Source organism: Pleurodeles waltl, chromosome 8 (assembly GCF_031143425.1).
Source record: "Pleurodeles waltl isolate 20211129_DDA chromosome 8, aPleWal1.hap1.20221129, whole genome shotgun sequence".
In the NCBI taxonomy this organism is placed as follows: Eukaryota; Metazoa; Chordata; class Amphibia; order Caudata; family Salamandridae; genus Pleurodeles; species Pleurodeles waltl.
Genome location: NC_090447.1, coordinates 62,592,963 through 62,616,472, shown reverse-complemented (window position 1 = coordinate 62,616,472; position 23,510 = coordinate 62,592,963).

Sequence of the window (23,510 nt, the reverse complement as noted above, 5' to 3'; positions counted from 1 at the left end):
AGCAAGGTGTAACTCAATAATGTAAAAAAGAAGAAGGGGTCTACCCTAATAACCCTACTATACCTGGGTAGAATAAGTACAATCTGTAAACACAAAGTGGTACAATAGTAGGGACAAATCTAAGTGCTAATTGACACGCAATGAGCTTCTGAATTGGTCATTGGGAGTGTAATTTAATTACAAAATAGTTATTTGCTTCATTTTTGGACATAAGAACCAAAATGACACACATATAATAATATATATAAAATGGTAGACTTACAGAAACATATACCAAATCATACACAAAACTGTCTTCATCATGCTCCAGAATGTTTGGGAAAAAGTGGTTGTCTAAATACATTAAAACTTCAATCCACATGAAAGAGATGGTTGTGTCAGCTATCACATCATAACTTTCTATTTTCCTTAACTCCTTGTTAAAGAAGAGATGTGTGCTCTAATCATAATCCATAGACTTGTGTCCACAACAGGCTGAATTTTTGCACAACCTTTCATTATCTGGATGATTCTGGGGCAATGCAGTAGAATTGTCATTGAAAATGCAGCATGTGCTGCAATGGCAAAAAACTATCTTTGCTCATATACTGTGCAACTGCAAGGTTAGTGTCTGCACTAACCTCATTTTGAGCGTAAGGTCAAAAAATATCTTCAACTTCTCAAGTGAAGTGGTAGGCCACTGATGTGCGATAGAACGGGGCCCTAGAGTGCCCCCATGCTCCCTCAGAAATTGTTTGGCGCGCACATTTGCTTGCTGCACAATTAGTTCAAGGAATTCAACATTCAAAAAGAGATGGACGTAGTCAATTGGCAAAAGGTTGGTCCAATCAACTTCACATTCAGCGTCACCAGTGAAAAGGCAGAATTTGGGGCTGCACTAAATTGGTGGGTTGCCAAGAGAACATTGCCTGCAGTCTGGGTTGGTCTAACCTATTACAGTTGCCCCGCTGCACAGACTGTGCTTGCAAAGAGACAGCCATCATCGTGTCCTTCGGAATCTCTGGAAGAAGAGTTGTCGGATGGGACCCTCAGACTCAAAAATCAGTTGTTCACCAAGATTCCATCTCTGCTACTTACTAAGACCATCCTTCTAAAACACTGTCCTATGTAGAAGGCAGATTTGTTGTTCTAAAACAGTCAGTAGGTGTACCCGTGAAGAGATGCGTGCAACAGTAAATAAAGATGAAGGCACCTTACCTTATTTTCCTTACTAAATCTGCAGGTTCTTCAAAGACATAAAAGAAGGCATAAAAAGATGCAGTATTACTTCAGCTTGCCACATATCCATCATTACAGCCTTTAGCGCTGGTGGCATCAAGTGTGACAATCATTTTTTACCTCCACCTCGGTGTCGAAACGGGGCCACTCACCTGAAAAGCAGGATGTCTGCAGGGGCGATGGTATGCCCCCGACCTCCTGGAACACCCCTTGGCACTTCCTGGTGGACACAGAGACCCCGGCAGGTGTCCCAAAAGGAAAGGGGGAGTGGAAGAGAAAGAGACAAAACACTGCCATGTCTTGCAGGTCCAGCCAGGCACCATGTATCTTCGGGGGGGCAGGTCGTTGTTGACAGAATGATAGTAGAGTTAATATACTGAACTTCCTTGAAACTGAATCTCTCTTTCTGATATGGGCACAGGAGCGGTAGAAGAACACCGGGATGCTCCAGCGCTTTTCTGGGATAATAATAACTGTTGGCACAATTACTAACACTGCATTACCAAAAACCCAAACTGAGTACCATAACAATAAGTACTGCGACACTAGGGCTGGCTTCACAGAGATTCACTGTTGAACACTACAACAATTAGAACTGTGAGTGCACTTATCACGCACAAGAAAGACAAACAAGGGCATTAATAATATAACATATAACTTTCCTGCATGCATAGGGTTAAACTAAAAGGAACAAAAACAATCCAAGAAATACAAATGTCCACTCTGGGTTTAAACAGTTAAGGGGGGCAGAGTTTGGTTTGGTTTCACTGTGTGTGTGAAAAACCCTTCAAAGGCAAATTCCTCAAACCTGAAACAAAGGCATGAATGACACAATTTTAATCCAAGAGTTATGCTATTAGAGAAAGAAAAGTCACGTAAACGCTCTTTTAAAATTGCACTGTCACTTTTTGTAGTACTTGAGCTCAAGCAGATTTCCTAAAGCACATTTAGGCAAGTAACTACAATATAATGTAGAATGTTCAGAAATGCATTTGTCTCTTCAAGATAAGCACTCTGCCAAAATACGAGGTCTGAAATACACCAGCTGTTCTAGGAAAGTGCGACGCTCAAAGAACAAACTCCCTGGAGAATACTAGCCACTTAGCTGCAGTCTTTTCCGGAGTGCTGGAGGAATGCCTGCTGTCAGCTGGTACAGGAACGAAGAAAAGAATTGCCTCAAAAGTCCTGAAGACGAGGATGACAGCAGGGGCTGGATTGCCAAATCAGATGCTGAGATCAGGAATCAAAACAAAGCCAAGCAGGGAGGCATGCTTCTCTGCTATTTATAACCAATCAAGAAAGCAGTTGAGTTTCCACATGTGGCTGAGTCACCACACCCAATTAGAAGCACATGTCTACACCACACCCAATTAGAAACACATGTCTACACCTGCTCACATTAGCAAACAAGCATTGGTAAAACAAGCATTGATAAAACCAATTGTGTAACACAGCACATTATGTTTACTTAGAAACATGAAGGTTTAACCAAGAACAGAGATATGATTTAATCGTAATCCCTGGGGATGCTGACAGATAACGCAGGAGGCACCTTGGGGATTCCTGACAGTCCTCCCCACCAAGGACCCTCTTAAAGGGCGGGGCTTGGAAGGGTGCAGAAGATGGAATTTTTTTTTAAGATGTGGAGCATGAACTGTGGACGCGGGTTCCTGGGAATTGTCCTCAGGCCCATAGCGTTTCCGAGCCAATAAATAGTGTAGAACACCACGGACGCGCCTGGAGTCAAGAATTTTGACCACTTCAAATTCCCATTGCCCGTGTACTTTTACCGGGGGGGGTGGTGGGGCATCGTGGGTATCAGGGGAATAGGTACGGAGTAACAACACATGAAACACGGGGTGTACCTTGAAATCATCTGGCAATGTCAGTTCTACTACCACAGGATTGATGATTTTGGCAATAGGAAAGGGGCCTAGAAATTGGGGGTTCAATTTTCTGGATCCTGCAAAATGCAGATATTTTTATGAGAGCCACACCTGATCTCCTATCTGATAAGAGGGAGCAGGTCTCCTTCTTTTGTCTGCTTGATTTTTTACTTGAGCTTGGTAGAGTTGTAAATGGAGTTGTACTTGTTTTTGAATCTCCTGTAACTCTTTATGGTGTTTCTGTACTGATGGGGCTCTTGTGGATGTTTGGGACCCAGTTATAGGTAGCATTCTTGGGGGCAGACAAGACAAACAGTAAAATGGGTATACTCCTGTAGCCATGTGGACACTGTTGTTATATACAAATTCAACAAGAGGTAAGCCCTTATCCCACTCAGTAGACCATGTGTCAATGTAACATCTCAGGATTTGCTCCAGCGATTGGTTGGCACATTCTGTTTGCCCATCCGTTTGTGGATGATATGCAGAGGACAAGTGGACGTCCATACCGACAGAGGAACAGAAGCTACGCCAAAACCATGATATAAATTGGGGACCACGATCGAAAACAATTGTGGTGGGAAACCCATGAAGCCGTACAATGTGTTGGACAAACAAATCAGAGAGCTTGGAAGCCGTAGGGAGGCATTTTAATGGAACAAAATGAGCCATTTTAGTTAGGTAATCTACAACCACGCATATGACAGTGTGTCACTTGGAAGCTGGGAGATCAGAATTAAAATCCATACTTATGGAATGCCATGGGGCCAATGGAATTGGCATGGGAAGTAACAATCCTGTGGCTGGAGTATGTGGGGTTTTAGCCCGAACACAGGTGGAACAAGTCTGGACGTAGCTTCTGACATCCTGCACAAGTGTGGGCCACCAAAACCATCTTTGACAGAGACCTAACATCTTTTTCTCACCCGGGTGACCTGCGAGGACAGAATCATGTCCCCAATGTAACAGTGTATCCTGTAATTCTTTGGTAGGGACGTACAACTGATCACCATGGTATAGTAAACCCTCTTTTTTAAAACATCAGTTAAACAGGGAACCCTGTGTTGGGCTACCCGTATTTTCTCAAGGAACTCTTGGGAAGTGCACACAGCCACGATTTTTTCTGGGGGTCTAATGCTTCTGACCTGTTCTAGCGCAACATCAGAGGAGAAACCCATCCTACACAATGTGTCTGCCTTTTGTTGTGTAGTACCGGGCCTATAGGTGATTAAGAAGTCAAATTCGTTAAAGAATAGAAGTCAGCATAATTGATGCGGTGTCAGGGCCCTGGTCGCTTGAAAAAACTGTAAATTACGGTGATCTGTGTAAATAGTTACGGTGTGTCTAGCTCCTAGTAGGTGGTGACGCCATTCCTGGAAGGCAAGCTTGATGGCCAGAAGTTCCCAATCTGCCACCATGTAATTTTGCTCTGCGGGTAGCAATTTCTTTGAGAAGTAAGCTACTGGATGGAAATGCCCAGACACTGATCCAGTTGGGACAAGACACCACCCACTGCCATTTGGGAAGCATCTGCTTCCACAAAAAATGGCTGAGCTGGGTCGGGATGATGGCGAATGGGTGCTTCAGTGAATGTGTTTTTAAGATGTTGGAAGGCTTTCTCAGCTTCTGCATCCCAGAGAAACTTAACCCCCTTTCGTAGGAGACGGTTTATGGGAGATACCAATAAAAATTTCCAAAGGCCAAAAACTGTTGCACTTCCTTGATGGACCTTGGGGCTACCCAATCCAGGATGGCCTGTACCTTGGACCCATCCATGGAAATTCCATCGGAAGTGATCACATATCCCAGGAATTCTACAGTTGTATCGTGAAAAACACATTTTTCCAGCTTGGCGAAGAGATGATGCTCATGAAGCCGTTGTAAAACCGCTCTTACATGCCCTATATGCTCCTCAGTGGAAGATGAACAGACCAAAATGTTGTCTATGTATACCACTACACAGATATCCAGAAACTCTTGCAGCAATTCATTGATGAAAAATTGAAACGCTGCAGGAGTGTTACACAACCCGAAGGGCATCACTGTGTACTCAAAGAGTCCGAATTTAGTTTGGAACGCCATCTTCCACTCATCCCGCTTTATCACTCGGATCAAGTGGTAGGCGCCCCGGAGGTCGAGTTTAGTAGAAATGGTCGACTGACGTACCTGATCTAAAAGTACCGGGATCAACAGAAGTGGATACCGATTTTTTATGGCCACTTTGTTCACTGCGCGATAATCTACACAGGAACGCAGCTCGCGATTCTTCTTGGGCACGAAGAACAAAGACGACGATACTGGTGACATTGAATGACGAATGAAACCCTTTGCCAATAGATCATCCAGGTAGTCTCGCAGGTATCGATTCTCAGGCTCAGAATGAGCATACACCCTACTACATGGTAGCGTTGCCCCTGGAATCAAGTCTATACAACAATTGTATGATCTATGAAGTGGCAGCTGGGTGGCCGTCTGTTCACTTAAGACATCATGGAAGTCTTTATACGGTGCAGGAATGGCCAGTGTGTCGTCCGGCTTGATAGCCGTACTATGTGTGGACCCAAAATGCAAGGGTGTCACTAGTAATGGTATGTCTTGGTAACAGGACTGCCAGCAATGTTTAGAGTCTAATGTCACTGTCCTTGCTGCCCAGTCAATTTTGGGATTGTGTAACTGAAGCCAGGGTATACCCAAAATGGCTCCAAATACTGGGGTATCTATGAGGTCAAACTTAATTTGATCTGTATGGTTGTTTGCACAAAGCATGGATAAGGGTGTTATTTGATAAACGATAAGCCCAGAGGACAATTCTGAACTATCTACGGCTCTGACTGGTTCAGGGACGTCTTTTCTGACAGTCGTAATATTTAGGGTTTTAGCCAAGCCCAAGTCTAAAAAGTTTCCGGTAGCCCCAGAGTCAAGTAATATGGGAATGACCTTACGAACCAGAGGGGAAAACATTAACTTCACAATAAGAGTTAGATGTTGAGGTACTGGACTGGTGGTATTAGGCAGAAGATGTGAGACCATATTGAAAGAAGCGCTCAATAAAATGGTCTCATTTTCTTCAACCACGACTCTTGCAGCTTGCAAGGCTTGTTTGCGGTCCTTCTGCATGGAAACAACTCTGCATCCTCCAGCACGTCGTGGGACATCTTCTGACCAAAGGAGAAGTTCCTGGCACCTTCCGTTGTTGCAGAATCTTCAGCTTCTTCCACCCAGAGGCAGCCCTTTTGCACCTTCATCCGGGGTTTAGTGGGCTCCTGCCCCCCATGGACACTTGCGTGACTCTTGGACTTGGTCCCCTTCCTTTACAGGTCCTCAGGTCCAGGAATCCGTCTTCAGTGCTTTGCAGTCAGTTGTTTTCCTTGCAGAATCCCCTATCTCGACTTTACTGTCTTTCTGAGGTAGTAGGGTAACTTTACTCCTACTTTTCAGGGCCTAGGGGTGTGGTATCTTGGACACCCTTAGGGCCATATTTATACTTTTTGACGCAAAACTGCGCTAACGCAGTTTTGCGCCAAAAAAATTAGCGCCGGCTAACGCCATTCTGAAGCGCCATGCAGGCGCCGTATTTAATCAATGACGTTAGCCGGCATTAGCCGGCGTTAGCCGCCGGCGCTGCCTGGTGTGCGTGAAAAAAAACGACGTACACCAGGCAGCGCCGGCGTAGGGGGATATGGAGCTTGGGCGCCAAAAAATGGGGCAAGTCAGGCTGAGGCAAATTTTTCGCCTCAACCAGATTTGCGCCATTTTTTTCGACTCCCAACCCCCACAGAAATGACTCTTGTCTTAGCAAAGACAGGAGTCATGCCCCCTTGCCCATTGGCCATGCCCAGGGGACTTCTGTCCCCTGGGCATGGTCATTGGGCATAGAGGCATGTAGGGGGGCACAAATCAGGCCCCCCTATGCCACAAACATTTTTTACAAAAATACTTACCGGAACTTACCTTAATGTCCCTGGGATGGGTCCCTCCAGCCTTGGGTGTCCTCCTGGGGTGGGCAAGGGTGACAGGGGGTGTCCCTGGGGGCATGAGAGGGCACCTCTGGGCTCCTTCCGAGCCCACAGGTCCCTTAACGCCTGCCTTGTCCAGGCGCTAAAAAACGGCGCAAAAGCGGCCCTACGTCATTTTTTTTGACCCGCCAACTCCCGAGCGTGAATTTTGCCCGGGAGTGTAAATACGGCGCACATGCCTCGGAGTCAATTTTTTAGACGGGAACGCCTACCTTGCATATCATTAACGCAAAGTAGGTGTCCACGCTAAAAAATGACGCAAACTCCATGGACTTTGGCGCTAGACGCGTCTAACGCCAAAGTATAAATATGGAGTTAGTTTTGCGTCGGAATTGCGTCAAAAAAAAGACGCAATTCCGGCGCAAACAGAGTATGAATATGCCCCTTAGTGTTTTCTTACACTCCCAGCGACCCTCTACACACTACACTAGGCCTGGGGTCCATTCGTGGTTCGCATTCCACTTTTTGGAGTATATGGTTTGTGTTGCCCCTAGGCCTATATCTCCCTATTGCATTCTATTGTGATTCTACATTGTTTGCACTACTTTTCTAACTGTTACTTAAGTGATTTTGGTTTGTGTGTATATAATTTGTGTATATTACTTACCTCCTAAGGGAGTACATCCTCTGAGATACGTTTGGCATATTGTCACTAAAATAAAGTACCTTTATTTTTAGTAACTCTGAGTATTGTGTTTTCTTATGATATAGTACTAAGTGATATAAGTGGTATAGTAGGAGCTTTGCATGTCTCCTAGTTCAGCCTAAGCTGCTCTGCTATAGATACCTCTATCATCCTAAACTGCTAGAACACCTCTAATCTACTAATAAGGGATAACTGGACCTGGCACAAGGTGTAAGTAACACAAGGTACCCACTATAAGCCAGGCCAGCCTCCTACAACTCTACCCCACTCCACTCTACGCTACTCCACTGTATGGTATGCCACTGTATGTCACTCTATTGCACGTCACTTCACACTATTTCATCCCACTGTACGCTGTTCTAGTGTATGCAACTCCACTGTACCCAACTCCACTCCATGCCACTTCACTATACTTTGCTCTACGATTCTTTACTCCACTCAAAAACACTTTATGCCCCTCCATTTTACCACACAATACTCAATTCTATAGTACTACACTGTACAACAGTGTAGTCCATTTTATGCGAGTATACAGCACTCTACTTTGCTCTATGCTACTATACAACAGTCTTCTCCACTCTATGCAACTCACTCTACATTAGTCCAACCCCCTTTACTGCACACTACTCTATGACACACTACTCCGCTCTACTTTATGACATGCCAGTACACTCTCTGCCGCTCCATTCTATTCACGCCACTGTATGGTATTCCATTGTTCGCCACTCCACTCTGCACTATTCCAATGTATGCTACTTCACTTTACGCCACTCCAGCATATTCCACTCCAGTGTGCACTAGTCCACTGTATGCACCTCCATTCTATGGCACTCCACTTTAATCCACTCCCCTCTGCCCCACTCCATTCTATGCTATTCCAGTGTATGCCATTCCAATCTACCAAATTCCACTACATGCCACTCCACTGTACTCTGCTCTATGACACTTTTCTGCAATCAACAACACTCTACACCTCTCAATTCTGCCACACTGTACTCCACTCTACATCATTCAACTGAACAACAGTGCCATATGTCTATGTGAGTGTGTGGCACTCTAGTCTATGCCACTAGACAACACTCTATGCCACTGTATGCAACTACCTCTACACCACACCACACTGCTTAACTACACTCTACTCTATGACACGATATTCCACTCTATTCCAGTGCTTAGTTTGAGTCATTGATTTCCTAACTATAACTAAGGTTTGACCCTTGTTGGTTTTTTAGTGTAACTCTGTAATGGAATCTAGAACCCAAAGCACAATGGAACAAAAAACACTCACCCACTCACACACCCTACCTGTGCATCGATGAAGGCCGTGTGCAGTGTGGGGTTGGGTACATGAGGGGCCATCTCTGTCTGAGAACAGCTGAAGGTGTAGCAGTGGTCATATTAACGTACAGTGAGAAAACAGGGCTGATTGCCTAACTTCTCTGCTGCCATTTTTCAACTTTTGCTGGTGTTTTCCTGACTCTGATGGTTCACTGGGTACTGCCAACCAGTCACAGGGCCTGTGCTCTGTATAAAATAAGTATGCAAATTAGGCTAATTTTAATTGGCTATGTCAACCTACATATAAGTCCCTAGTATATGGTAGGGCATGTAGGTTTAGGGACCCCAGCATAGATAGTGCACCCATAGGTGCACTGCTGAGGTGCCCAGGGTAATTGCAGGCAGGTCTGCCTTCCTGGCTGCTTTTAAATTAAAGTTATATGCAAATTCGACTTCAGAATTAAAAGTACTTCCAAAGACTTAAACTACCTTATTTTTACATATACGTCACCCCTAAGGTGTGCCCTATGTGCCCTTAGGGCTGGTTGCCATGTAACTATAAGCAGTTGTATACGCCCTGGTAAGGAAAAACAGGCAAATTCGTTTTTCCCTCATTGTAGTGAATGGCCTCCATAGGCTAGGATGGGGAGACTTTATTTTAATTTATAAAGTCCCCTTAAGTGTCAGATTCCTCAAGTTTGGTATCAAATTAATTGTTATAATAAATCCTACAACTTACAATTGTTGGATTTAATATAATTTGCTCAGGTAAAGAGTTTTTAACCTAGAAAGTTGCCAACTTCAGCCCTGTAGTGCCCTTCTCTGATTGGCCAGCCTCTGGCAGCTCTGCCAGGCTGCTTTGATGAGGTGTGAAGTGGCCTGGGCTGAACACAAAGAGATGTGCTTGGGGGAGGCAAACTCCCCTCAGCAGATGGAGAAGCAGGAAGGGGGGAGGGCTGCCAAACTGTTCTTCAAAGGCAATGAAAGACATTTGGAGCAACCCAGCACCTCCGTCACATCCAGCAAACCCAGACAATTAGGTGCCCTCCTGATTAGATTAGGAGAGGGCCGGAGAGGGGTGTGTTTAGGATTTTAAGCCACACCAGTGGGTGGGCTTAGCCAGATGTAACCTCCAAAAATCAGTTTCAGCCATCATGGATCTTTGAGGAATGTTGCTCCCTGGGATTGATTTTTGCCACACATCCCAGGAAGTGGTCATCACAGGGGAAGGACCCTGTACCTGATTGGAGAACCAGGACCCCCCTGTTTTTCACCCAGGAGCAAGGATAAAACTGACAGACTTGCACCCACACCTCAGATCCCTACCAGATCCCTACAAGGAAGAACTACAGGAGAAGAAGGACTGCCCTGCTGGACCCCTGACCTGCACCTGGCTTCACCACAAGAAGGACTTTTCCTGGCTTCAACTGATTCAAGGAGGGACTCCCTGTTTGCTACAGGTGAAAAATAGCTAACTAAAGTCCCCTGCACCAGCTCCTGAAGAAACTGAACAGCTGACCACTGTCCAGTGGCCAATTTGGAGGTTGTGCCAGGTGCATTCTGGGAATTGTAGTCCCAGCTCCCAAGGATCAACTCAGAGCCTCTGGAACTTTGGATCAAGTTACAGACACTTCAAGGACCCAAAACGGACATCTGGAAGAAGATCCAGAAGTTTGGAGATGTTTGGAGCAACTCCATAAGTTGAAGAGGTGCAATGTGGGAGTTGTAGTCCTAGCCCCCAAGAGGCAAACCACAGCCTCTGAATCCTTGTCTGGTGCTGTGGACCACTTTCCTGAATCAAGAAACACTTCTGAAACTAAGTGTGACACAGTGTTACTCTGGACTTTCTCCCTTTCCAGTGTGACTTTTTTTTTAACTCTTTGAGCGCTAATGGCTTCTATGCACTAGAAAACTTTAATTGTTTAAAAATTCAAATCTCGGGTTCCCCTTATCCGATATTAATCGTTTTGGTGTCATTTTAAAGATAAAAATATAATCTATTTCTATAAATGAATGTTGGATTTTTATTGTGTTTTATGTTTTACCTTTTTATTGTTCTGTCATTTTTTTATTTTATTATTTTTTACATCAGTACACAATAGGATACATTGTCACTTTCAGAGAATAAAACAACAAAAAAAATGAAAAGAAGAATCAATCAGGCTTATCCAAGAAATAATTTCCCCAGATTAGAGAGAACTTTTTGACATTGCTTATTTTCCTAGCATATCTCATCTCCTGAAGTCTAACTGGAATCATTTTATTGTACCATCCTTGACTAGTAGGAGATAATTCAGACCACCAGTTTCTCAGCAACAGTGACCTAGCCACCGCCGTGGCTATAAATACGAGCTTCTCCAGCCGAGGGGAGAGTCTTGCCTCGGGATCATAGCCCAGACTCAGCTGGCGAATACTCGGAGATATGGGTACCAACACAATGGATGTTAACGTTGCAAAGACCTCTTCCCAGTATCTCTGTATACATTTACATGTCGCTATCGTATGTAGCCCCTATTTCCTTGCAGCGAAAACACATATTTGGGTGGCCGATCCCCATGCGGGATAGGGCTTGCGGGGTTCTATATAGCAGCCATTTGCTAAAAAATATCATTCTGTGCCAATTAGCCCCTCGTAGCGCAGAGAAATTTAGGCGGTTAATAGTCTTCCAGTATTCACTTGAGAGCATCATGCCCTCCTGACTAATCCATTTCTTCTGAGCTCTTATCCCCAAATCCACTTTAAACCTTTCTGCCAAGAGCCTTCTCCATGCCCCTGCATTCCTTACCCGCAATCTGATACCAGTGATTGGGTATTAATGATAGAATTAGTATCTAAGTCTTTAAAAACCCTCCTCAATATATTGTAGGATCTGACCAGCAGAAGATCATTATTAACTGTAGTCATGATTTTCCATGGGGCTTCCCAGTTACCCTCAACCCAGAAATCTCCAATTTTACTATATCCAGCGCGCTCCCACCTTTTCACCGTGATTTCGTTAAGCTGTGTCCCTGAACCTAGAGAAATCTGTGAGAGTGGGGTGTGACAATGTACTGAGGGAATTGAATATTTTCTAGCAAAATCCACTCTTCTCTTAAGAAACCATTTAAGAATTTTATAACTAACTTTTTTAGGCGATTTGGTCAAAAGTGCTGGGTTCCGAATATTATGCTCTTGGCATATTAGTACCCGAAAATCAATAAAAAACTTGGAGCCCACGGAGTATTCTAACTTAAAGCTAGCATAATAGTGTGCAAAGAAAGCATAATAATAATCTTTGAAATTGGGTAAGGCCAGTCCCTCCTTCTCCTTATCAGCATACAGTATGCTCAAAGCGGCTCGGGCTTTTCGGTTCTGCCAGATAAAGGAGCGAAATAGGGATTCCAGTTTAAAAAAAAAGGGTTGTGTTAAAACACACGGAATGGCTGCAAATAAGAAATTTAAAAAGTGGTAGGATTGACATTTTAATTAATGCGATGCGGCCTAATATCGAGAGAGGAAGAGGCCTCCAACGGGTGAGTAAAGCCTGAGTTTTCTGAAGTAGAGGAGCGAAATTCAGTTCATAAAGATCACTTATATCGGCCGAATAGAAAACCCCCAAGTATCTCTTTGGGTTGAGGTTTACACATCCTCTTAATTCAGGAAGAAGACAATTAGGAGTAGTGCCACAAAGAATGATGTCGGTCTTGGTCCTATTAATCTTATAGCCACCGATTTGCTGAAATTCTTTGAATATATTAAAGGTCGCTCCCTGAGAGGAGTATGTTGTGTCCAAAAACAAAATAATATCATCTGCATAAAGTTTCATTCTTCCCATTGATTTTAGCGGTGCCTGAACCTGAGTGTTCTGTCTGATTTTGATAGCAAGTGGTTCAATAAAAAGGGCAAATAAAATAGGGGATAGTCGGCACCCTTGTCTAGTGCCTCGTTGTATTTGAAGCTGTCCCACAGACCTTGAGTTTATAACAATATTAGCCTCAGCATTTGAGTAGAGCCTTTGAATTAAAGAGATCACTTGAGTGGGTACCTTGTAGCTGGATAAAATTAAATAAAGCGTGTCCCAGACTACCAAATCAAAGGCTTTCTCTGCGTCCAGCAGAAGAAGAATGGCAGGGATTTTATTAGTCGTAAAATAATCAAGAGCTTCTGCTAAATAGTGAGTGTTTGTAGCCAGTTGTCGACCAGCCACAAAACCATTTTGATCAGGATGCACCAGTTTATTAATTACCCTATTAAGCCTATTAGCCAATAGTTTTGTCATAATTTTGTAGTCTGTGTTTAACAATGAGATTGGACGGTAAGCATTTGGATCCTCCCTATCTTTTTTTTCTTAGGGAAGCTAACCACATTCCCTGTGTGGCAAGTTCTGGGTATTTCCTCGCCTTGTAGTATACCATTTAAGAGGGCTAAGAACTCCTCAGCAAATACATATATGAAAGTCTTATAGAACTCAGCCGGAAAGCCATCCGGGCCACAGGTTTTCCCTGTGGGAAGATCCTTGACTACGTCTAGAAGTTCCAGCTTTGTAAATGGTTGAGACAATCCCCTACGGTCCTCCTCTGAAAGAGAGGGAATGGTAAGGCCCGACAGGAATATCTCGGTGGTCTTGGAATCTATAACTGAAACGTCACTATAGATTTGTTTATAGTGCTCCAGCATGATTTGATCAAGGTCCCGAGGCTCAGTGCACCTGGCCCCAGTAATCGGGCATCTTAAGGCGTGTATTACATTGCCAGCGATACGATCTCTAGCTTGCCATGCCAAGAATTGTCCCGTAAAATTGCTTTCTTCATAACTTTTCTGTTTATAAGATCCATATTCTATATCAGCTTTTTTTTTTTTTAAATCCCGCTAACGCTTTCTTGGCGGCTCGAACGCCTTTCTATTAATATCCGAAGGGGCCTTCGGATAAGAAATTAAACACTTGTGAACTACATCTTCCAATGCCGCAGTTTGTTGTTTCAGAGCCCGTCTATCAGCTACCTCTCTAACTATCACCCGGCCCCTAAAGTAAGCATTAAATGCCTCCCAGACTATTGCTGAGGTTGACGACCCCTGATTGCGTTGAAAAAATTCCCTTATTTCAGCCTGTGAGGTTTGTATCCACCCTTCTTCCGTCAAAAGGCGGAGATTGAAAATCCACCTTTTAATCCTGGGTGGTTTAATTGGAGAGTGGAATGAAATTTCCAACAGTAGAAGGGCATGATCTGAAAGACCAGAATGCAGGACATATTGAGATTGATAACACAGAGTTTCAGAGATCAAAAAGAAATCTATATGCGAGGAGCTTTTAAATCGAGAGGAAATACAGGTATATTCCCTTACGTCGGGGGTGTTTATCCTCCAAGGATCACATAATGCCAGCACCTTAACATAATCTCTAAACATCTTGGCTACTTTATGTTTATACTGTCTCTTACCTTTTATGGTAGAGTCTAGAGCTGGGTCCTGAAGAAAGTTGAAATCCCCCCCAAAAATAATTTTCCCTGTCAACTGGAGAAGGGAGTGAAACAAGTCTATATACGTGGCCGGATCATCCGTCAGAGGAGCATAAAAGCTAACAAAAATGAATCACTCCATTGCAATAGTACACTGAACCCAGCACCAACGCCCTTCAGGGTCGGAGAGAAAATCCAGCGGTTGTGCATTCAGGGTTTTCGCTCAAAAAACTGCCACCCCTCTATGAGCCGCTGAGGCTGCCGCAAGAACTTTAAAATCAGCCATTCTTTTAAACATTTGAAAACCTGAAACTTTATGAAATGGAATATGGGTTTCTTGAAGAAATATAATTGAGGGATTAAGATCAATTACCCTCTTTTCGATAGCGGACTTCTTCCTACGACTGTTTAATCCATTAATATTCCAGGATATGAGTCTTAATGGCAAAAACGATTGTGTCATTTAATTAAATTCTGGGCTAGTGCACCTGTAGCCTCACTAAAACTGGGGACAAAACTCCTAATCAATCGTGACGATCCTTTACATTGACTAAAACGAATCTTAATATCCATACCCCCACACCCCCCTCCTTTTAGTGGCCCACACCTGGAGCCCTCCCGGCTGGACGAACCGGGGCCACATCCCTCCCCCACCCTTTGTCCCACTTCTTTCCTAACAAGGTGCCTTGTCATAGCACCCTGGGCTAGAGGCTAGAGAGAGAAATTTTAGAATAGTCTGTCTATACACTGTGGCAAAAAAAAAAAAAACAGAAACCCAAACACAAACTAAACAACAACAAAAAAAAAAAAAGGAGGGGGGGGGAATCAAAAACTAACCCAAAAGGAGGTCAGGCCTCTGCTATGAGACTGACATTTCTAGTATTCAATAGATCCTTATAGTCTATCTTGCGTTCTTCCCCCACCCCCCCCTTTCTTGTGCCGACTGTTCAGAGTTTTGAATTGCATGCAACAAGGATTTAGCAGCATCAACCGTATGAATAAAGTTTGAATGGCCCTTAAAAAACACTTTAAGTTTTGATTGTTGCACGAGGCCTGCCTGCGCCCCTGCTTTTTGGAAAGCTGGAATCATATATTTTAGCTCTCTCCTTCGATGCGCTGCCACCACTGACATATCAGAGAAAATCTTGAATGAATAGTCCCCGGGAATCTGAAAAGTTTTAGTCCTAATTGCTTTCTGGAAAATCTGTTCCTTAATACGAAAGTCCCCAAAGTTCACCAATATAGTTCGAGGATACTTAGAGTTGGATGATTGGACCGTGGGGACCCGATGGGCTCTCATAATTGTCAGATCCGGATACTTATCCTCTGACCCTGCTAAAACATGACTTTTTATAAGATCTGTCACCAACTCCATGACCGTCTGACCGTTTTCGCGCCCTTCAGGGACTCCCGTAAAATGCAAATTGGATCTACGTGATCGATTCTCAGCATCGTCCAGACGAATTTGTAAATCTAGCAGGTCAGCTTGGCATTTTGCCAGAGAGGGTTCTACCGTCAGCCGAGTATCCTCCAGAGCAGAGACTCGTTGTTCAATACCTGAAACTTGCAAGTTAAGTTGCTGAATGTTACTGCAGATCAGGTTCAGTTGAGATTCTGTTCTCTGATTCGCATCGTCCTGGGAGATTTTTAATGCTTTCAACTCACTTAGAATCTGCGGAAGTAAGTTGTCAGCAGGAGCACCGGTGTCTGACATAACTATCATTCCTTGCGCAGAGGCTTCCCTTAACACCTTAGGCCTGGCCGAATCAATAGAAGAAGCAATAGAGGAGGAAGTGTGGGTAGAAGCTTCAGTTCCTGCGTTTGGCCCTGCTTTGTTGATCAATTCTTGTGCTGATAGTGAAGCCGAGTCAACCGGCTGCCCAGAGGAAGTGTGGGTAATGCTGAATAGCAGATGATCTTCCTTACGATTCCTTCCACTTTCAAACAAAGGAAAAAGGGGTCTAGAAGCAGATCCAGTGTTCACTGTTGGATCAGCAGCTATCTCAGAGCCGCTGCCGGCGATCGGTTGAGTCAGTAATGGCGAGCCCTTATTTAACCATGGACTAGAATCCAGATCCGATGGGAGGGCCCTTGAGTCATCAGATGGACAATCCAGACTAAGGGGGGTGCTGGATAAATTGGCTTCTAAGGGTAGAGGGCTATTAGGGAGAGGTGCATGCAGACTAGAGACTGAGTCCATAGCTGAAATTGAAGGAGGGGGGGCAGAGACCAGAGCCTTGTGCAGGTGGTTATCCGAAGGGGCTGGTCGCTTCTGTTTGGTGATGCGGGTCGTCCTAGGAACTCTCGCAGCAGAGCGACCTGCAAAATGTGGAGACCGCCGCATTTTTCCCTCTCTCCCCGGAGGAAAAAAAAAAAAAGAAAGGGGGGGAGGTAAGACCTCTATCCAAAAAAAAAAAGAAAAAAAGGAGGGAGGGGAAAAAAAAAAATGTTTTCCTTCCCCTTTCATTCCCCCCCCTCCTATCCCCTACTTATCCCCTTATGCCCCCCCCCCCACATAATATATCAATGAAATAAACCTTAAGCCTTAAGTAATAGGCAATTCCTGGGGGGTTCGGAAAGCAGACCCATCAAACACCAAAAAAACAACAACAACAAAAAAAAAGGGGAGGGGGAGAGAGAGGAGAGAAAAAAAAAAAGGAAAAAGAAGGAAAGCAATCTTGAGTTGGGGATACACGAATATGCGGAAATATAACTCCCTGCTTCTCTCTGCCTTAGACAGTCTACTTGAGCCGCAACCTCTCCCAAAAGAGAAAAAGCCCTGAGAACGTCACCTCTTCTCCGTGTCTTCAATGAAAATTTCTTGCAGTTTCTCCTCTTCTCCTCGTGGACTGGGCAGGGTCCTCCGACAGAGAGCCAGAGATATGTGCCTCCAGCAGGCCGTAAAAACGGCAGAAAGGTATTTGGGGGGCCCCCGTGTTTTGTCATTTTAAAATGCTTTACAAACAAGACTCCTAAGTTAAGCTTAGTCGCTTGTTGTTAAGCTACCAAGGGTTGAGCTGGGTTTATTGAGACCTTACTGGACCTAAGTGGAGGTTAGTGGCTTATTGCTAAGTGGAGGTACTTACCTGACCTTACCAATAATCCATTTTCCAACACACATGGTAATTCTATATCACTTTACGTTTAAAACAAAATAGAAATTCACAAAAAAAAAAAAAACGTTAAAGGGATGTTATAGTTAAGTTCATATTTTACCCACACAAAGCCACAGACATTCAGCAGTTATAGTTATACTTATACTGATCTGAAGAAACTATACCTTGTGCCATTAAGTGACTTTAGACCACAAATGATGGTTCCTTACCATTTTAACCACGGTGCAATTTCTATGATTTTGTCAGGCACAGCTTGGTCTAAATGTTGATACAACTAGGCTCTACTGGTTAAAGTACGCGACCAACCTTAGGGTGAACTGTAATAGCAAAACCTTTTAAAACAATGGTGTGTTCAAATCATTTGACACACCCTTATTCGACCTTGAACACTTCTCGATGCAGGTTCAAATTGCCTCTTCTCAAAATGTTTCTCAGAAATATGTGAAACCACTGCAACTGATAATATCAAATCGCAATGCTGAATACTTTCATCTAGACTCTGTTCTTGAACTCTGTTAATCTGAATATTTCATCTGACTACTTTTACCCACTTTACAAAAATGTCCCACATTTCCACATTTATTGCATTTCTTAGAAGGGCAGTTGCAGAATTAAATTTCGATCCACATTTTGTAGTGTTGAAAGGATCACAGATCCCTGAAAAAATGAAGATGATTAATTGTGAAAGCCAATATCAACAACTCCAACCATGGCAGTGACAGGGTTGTTGCATTAACTATGGAACTCTATGTATGTCACTCACAAACATTCTATAATAATGAAACACAAATGCAGCTGCGTGCTACCCAGATATACCAGATGCCTGTACATCATCCTATCCTTCTAGGAAAGAAATCACATTTTTTTAGACATTTGAACAATTACATTTCATGTGACTAACATCTTAAGATTTAAAACAGACCCCCACCAATGTTTCAAAACTCAGTTTCTCCACCTCACCACTGTTTATTGTGTAGAGTAATTTCCACACTGGCCAATGTGTTTCAGCATTGTTGGGTGCCTCAACCACCCACAGTCAAATACTTGAAATTTATTGTAAAAAATAGGCCCACATATTTAGAAATTGCTAATTTTTCCACATCCAAATGTACAAATCTTGGTTGTCACTTCCAGATTCCAGTTAGGGTGAGATACATTGGAAGCTATGAGGCATAACATGCTAAATACTGTGTGTTTGGTGCATTCCCGTGGTCTCTTGCGGAAGAAACAGTTACATTGAGTAGCTGTAAAAAACATAGGGGTGGATTTACTAAAGGTCTGTGAGGATACCTGCAAAGTGCAACACAATACCAAACATAGAGCCGGATGTATGGACCTATTTTTCTGTTGCAAGTACCGTAGTGCAAAGGTGTCTGCGTCATGTCTAGCATAGCGTTTGTACTGGAAGGGTACACTTCCACTACACAATTCTATCCTGAGATTTCCTCTAAAACTTTTTGCACTTCGATATGTGATTTACACTGCAGCATATATTGAAAGTGGAATAAATTAGAAGACATAAAAGTATTTCTTCCATTTACACCTGCTTCAAAGTGGTGTCATATTTTGGTGCAAAACCCAGTTTACTATTGTTAGCAGATATGGTTCAAAAACAATGGGTGGTTGTGCTGTGATAGTGTGAGGCAACTTTCCAGTGTAAAATGTTTGTAAATCTGGGCCTACATCTCTCTCTGCTATTAGGCCCTGTATATTGTGATAGATGCTTGACCCTGAAGGGGCATTTAACAGGCACCATCACATGTGCTCTTGATTTCAGTTTACAAAATCACCTCAGTACAACCAAAACAAGCCGGGAAAATGTATATAACGCCAGTGTAACTCAAAATATTTCAGTAATTTGGCATTATGTTTCTTATGCAAATTTCCTGAAATTATGACATTATGCTACATTGTATAATTATGCTGCTGTCTGTGGCAAAATTATAAAGCAGAAGCAACACATACAAACAAAACATGTGCCGCTCTTTTTCCCAGCAGTTGTGTTTTTCCCTCTACTTAGTTTGGAGTAATGAGTCCTTTTGTCAAAAACTGATGTGAGGACATTTCACACTAAAATATAGCATTAAATGACTGATTTGTAGAATTGTAATAATTTCCTCCAAAATATGCGTAATTACACGAAAGCAAATCATGCGAATTTCCCACACCCCTCCTCAAAGCTAAGGGCCATGCTTGTAACGGGTACCAACACAGGCTGTGCAACCAAGGAGCCTGTGTCTGATGAGCAAGGGAGAGGGGAAAGTGGGCAACCCTCTCTAGTTCCCCTCTTTAAAGAAAATAAAGAGATGATATACCTTTAATATATACAGAGGACTGGGGGCGGCAGATAATCTATTTTTCACAAAGGGCTTCAGCTGGTCTTGAATCTTTGCAGTGAATTGTAAAATAGACTGGTAATTTGTTTTTAATTGCCAAGAAACAGCGAGCGTGGACAGCGCTTAATTGGAGGCGTTTCTGATTTCAGAGGAGTCTCACCTGAGACTGCAGTGCTATCAGCAGGGGTTTGGGCTGCTTTGAAACTCTCTGAAGAGACAAAAGGCACTTCATAAAGCCCCTGGCATTCTCCATGCACAGTGCACTGAGCGGCCTCCCCTGACAGCGCTGCTGGACACTGGCAGATGATGAATGCATGTTTGAACAGTCCCAGGCCCTGGGCGGCTATCGGGTTATGCACTGACCAGGTATGCAAACTGTGAGAGGCAGGACCTGGCCTGTTTTTGAGCCTCAGTGTCCTTTCTGCATCTTAGGGTCACAGTGCCAGGATATTGTTTTCACGCAGACTCATGTGTCCGAAGACGACCCCCCACGTCCCCATCAATGACATGGGCTGGCGTCTCTGACATGTGTTGGTTCACTCCCCTCTTAACCTCTCACTATAATCGTAGCGGGGACAACTGGATCAGCACGTTTTCAATATTGTGTTGTTTTACTGAGTAAAGTGAACACAAGTTATCGTCCCTCTATCGCGAGAACTTAATGTTCAGGGATGCAAGGGAGAATTTTGGTGTTTGATATAGGCTCTCTACGCACCCCTCAAGATTTGCAGCAATAACATTCTAACTATTTTTTTCACTTTGATAACTCGCGCACTTTGCGGGTCATTGATCAGACCTTGATCTTGCAATGAAGAAAAATGTTTTCTAGTTGTTCAAAAAAACTGTATCTCCATTATTTCTGTGTGCCTGTGACCCTTCATTTTTCCACAATCTCTTGCACTGCTCGTTGTAACCCCTCCCCCACCCCATGGTGTACACTGCTCTGATGCATGTAACTTTGTTTGCCCTACAGTCTTCATATCAATAGATACTGAATGCAGGGCATCCTCAATGGAACTTAGGACCTGATTTAGAGTTAGATGGGTGGGTTTCTCCCATCTGCTGTATTACGGTTCCCATAGGGTATAATGGATCATAATATGGCGGACAGGATATCTGTCACATCTATGACGAAGTGCTTAATCTGAGACGGTTGTTGCCAGTGGAGGGCACCGACACTATTTTTTGGGACTGTATTTAATTCTCCAAATCAGAAACTTCCCGAGACCAAAAGAGGGAAAACAAACAAAACAAAATGATGGAGGAAAAGAAATACAGAAAATCCGTCATCAAGGGAGAAAGCAGAAACCTGTAAAAGTGAGATAATAGGGCAGGGAGTTGCTGGCAGTGAATTAGAGAGGCCCGGAGACTGATTCAGGACTGCGACCCTTGCTATTCATGCCCTGACACAATATAGGGCTAGCCGCGGGTGTTTGAGCATTGCTTTTGGCATCGTTACTTATTATGTTTATAGATAAAGCACTGGGAGTAGCCCCCATCTGCCAAACTCTACTCATTAGACCAGATTATTGTTTTTTTAACACCATAAGAACTCAAATATTCACCCACGTCCCTCAGCCCTCCATTAACTGCTAGCCTCCAATGTATACCCCAGCTACTACATAGGTATCCAGCCTGGTGCTCTGGAACCCAAGGTGTTTGTCGTGACCAGAGATACAGCCACAAAAAAAGTGCCCCAGTAATTTCAGGTACATCACATCTCCTGGTAATTAAGGCCTCCCATGGTATGCTTTCATTACAGGCTGTGAGGGATAAGTGAGGTAAACACTATTACCCCTGGGTGAAATATTTACCATGAGTGATAAATACCTTCAATTTCTAGTTTTTGATTTCGAAATGGGGCTCAACAGGAAGAATTTGTATTTCATGCATCAAATTCCAAGTTTTGCCTTTTTTCCATGAGCTTTTCTACCAAAAAAGTTCAGATTGTATGAGCTGCCAAACTCTTTCATGGGAAAAAGTTCAAGGCTGTGATAATTGTCACATAACTGGTCGTTCCCATTCCTGTGCAACATCCATCAATCCGTCCGTCTGTCTATCTAAGTATCTCTCTATCCTCATAGTTGAGTTTCTTGCCATTGTATCTATCTTTGTATGTATGTGTGTGTGTAGGTGTGTATGCATGTATATGTGTATATTTATGAGTGTACGTATATATTTATTTGGAGGAGATATAAAGTACCGGCATGCCACCCTGCAGCCATTATAGAGTCCAAATAGATAAGAGTTGAGGCACATCCATCCACTCATCCTCTTATCAGTGCTCATATAATCGCTCTTGTTTGGAGGTCTCTGGTCTAGAAGTAGCTTTCTTCTGCTCAGGGGCTGCAGGTTATGGGGGTACATGTTCTTGAACCGTGGAAGCCCAAAGATCTGCTTTCATTTTACTGACATTTGAAGGACTGTTGATTTATAAAGTGAAAGATGCTTGATTCAAAGTCCCATCTGTGGTGTAGTGAAGTGGCTGACTTTGTAAACAGCTTGATCCTTTGTAACAACAGGCACTGGAGATGGTGCACATTGACTCAGGAATCAACAACAAGCCTGTATACAGTTGTATGTGTCTTTTAAGCGGTCCCCTGCGAAGGTTCAAATTGAGAATGGAATTATTTTGTACTTTCCCAGTTAGCAAGTTTTTTCGGAACCCAGAATCAGGGTGCACCATCCACCCTGCCAAGAATTTGGGTCCTAGTGTAAAATATACCAAACTTGTCCCAGTGTTATTTTCAAACCCCAGGACACATTCAGCAGCACCTGCACGTTGTCTGCTATCAACCGAGGAACAACCTTCAGCCAGCAAGGGGTCTTTCCTATGTGAGACTCTAGCTGGGCCATAACAAAAGCTGAATTTAAGGGACTGTTAGGAATGGGGTCTTTGGTTGACAGTCAGGTTACCCCCTGTTCAAGCAAACCCTCACTCTAGTCAGGGTAAAAGAGAATCACCCTCAGCTAACCCCTGCTTACCCCCTTGGTAGCTTGGCAGAGCAATAGGCTTAACTTCAGAGTGCTAGGTGTAAAGTATGTGTACCAACACACACAGTAACGTAATGAAAACACCACAAAATGACACAACACCAGTTTAGAAAAATAGGAAATATTTATCTAAACAAAACAAGACCAAAACAACAAAAATCCGACATACACAAGTCATGTTATGAATTTTTAAAGATTAAACTCAAAAATAGCGCTTAGAAACACAAAATGCGTTGATGAGGTATTAACACGGCGTCGTGACGCAGTCGTTTCCAACAAGCCGACACCAGCGGCGCCGGATACGGAGTCGCGTAGACCCCCAAGTAGAGTACCTTTGGTGAAGAGTGAAAACAAGATGGAAGGCACACAAAGTCCAGTCTTTGCCCTCTTACTCTGGCAGAAGCAGCAACTGCAGGATAGCTCCAGAAAGCACAGTCACAGGTAGGGCAGCACTTATCCTCAGCTCTTCTCCAGACAGAGGTTCCTCTTGATGTCCAGAAGTGATCTAAAGTCTGTGGTTTTGGGTGCCCTTCTTATACCCAATTTCTCCTTTGAAGTAGGCCTACTTCAAAGTAAAGTCTCTTT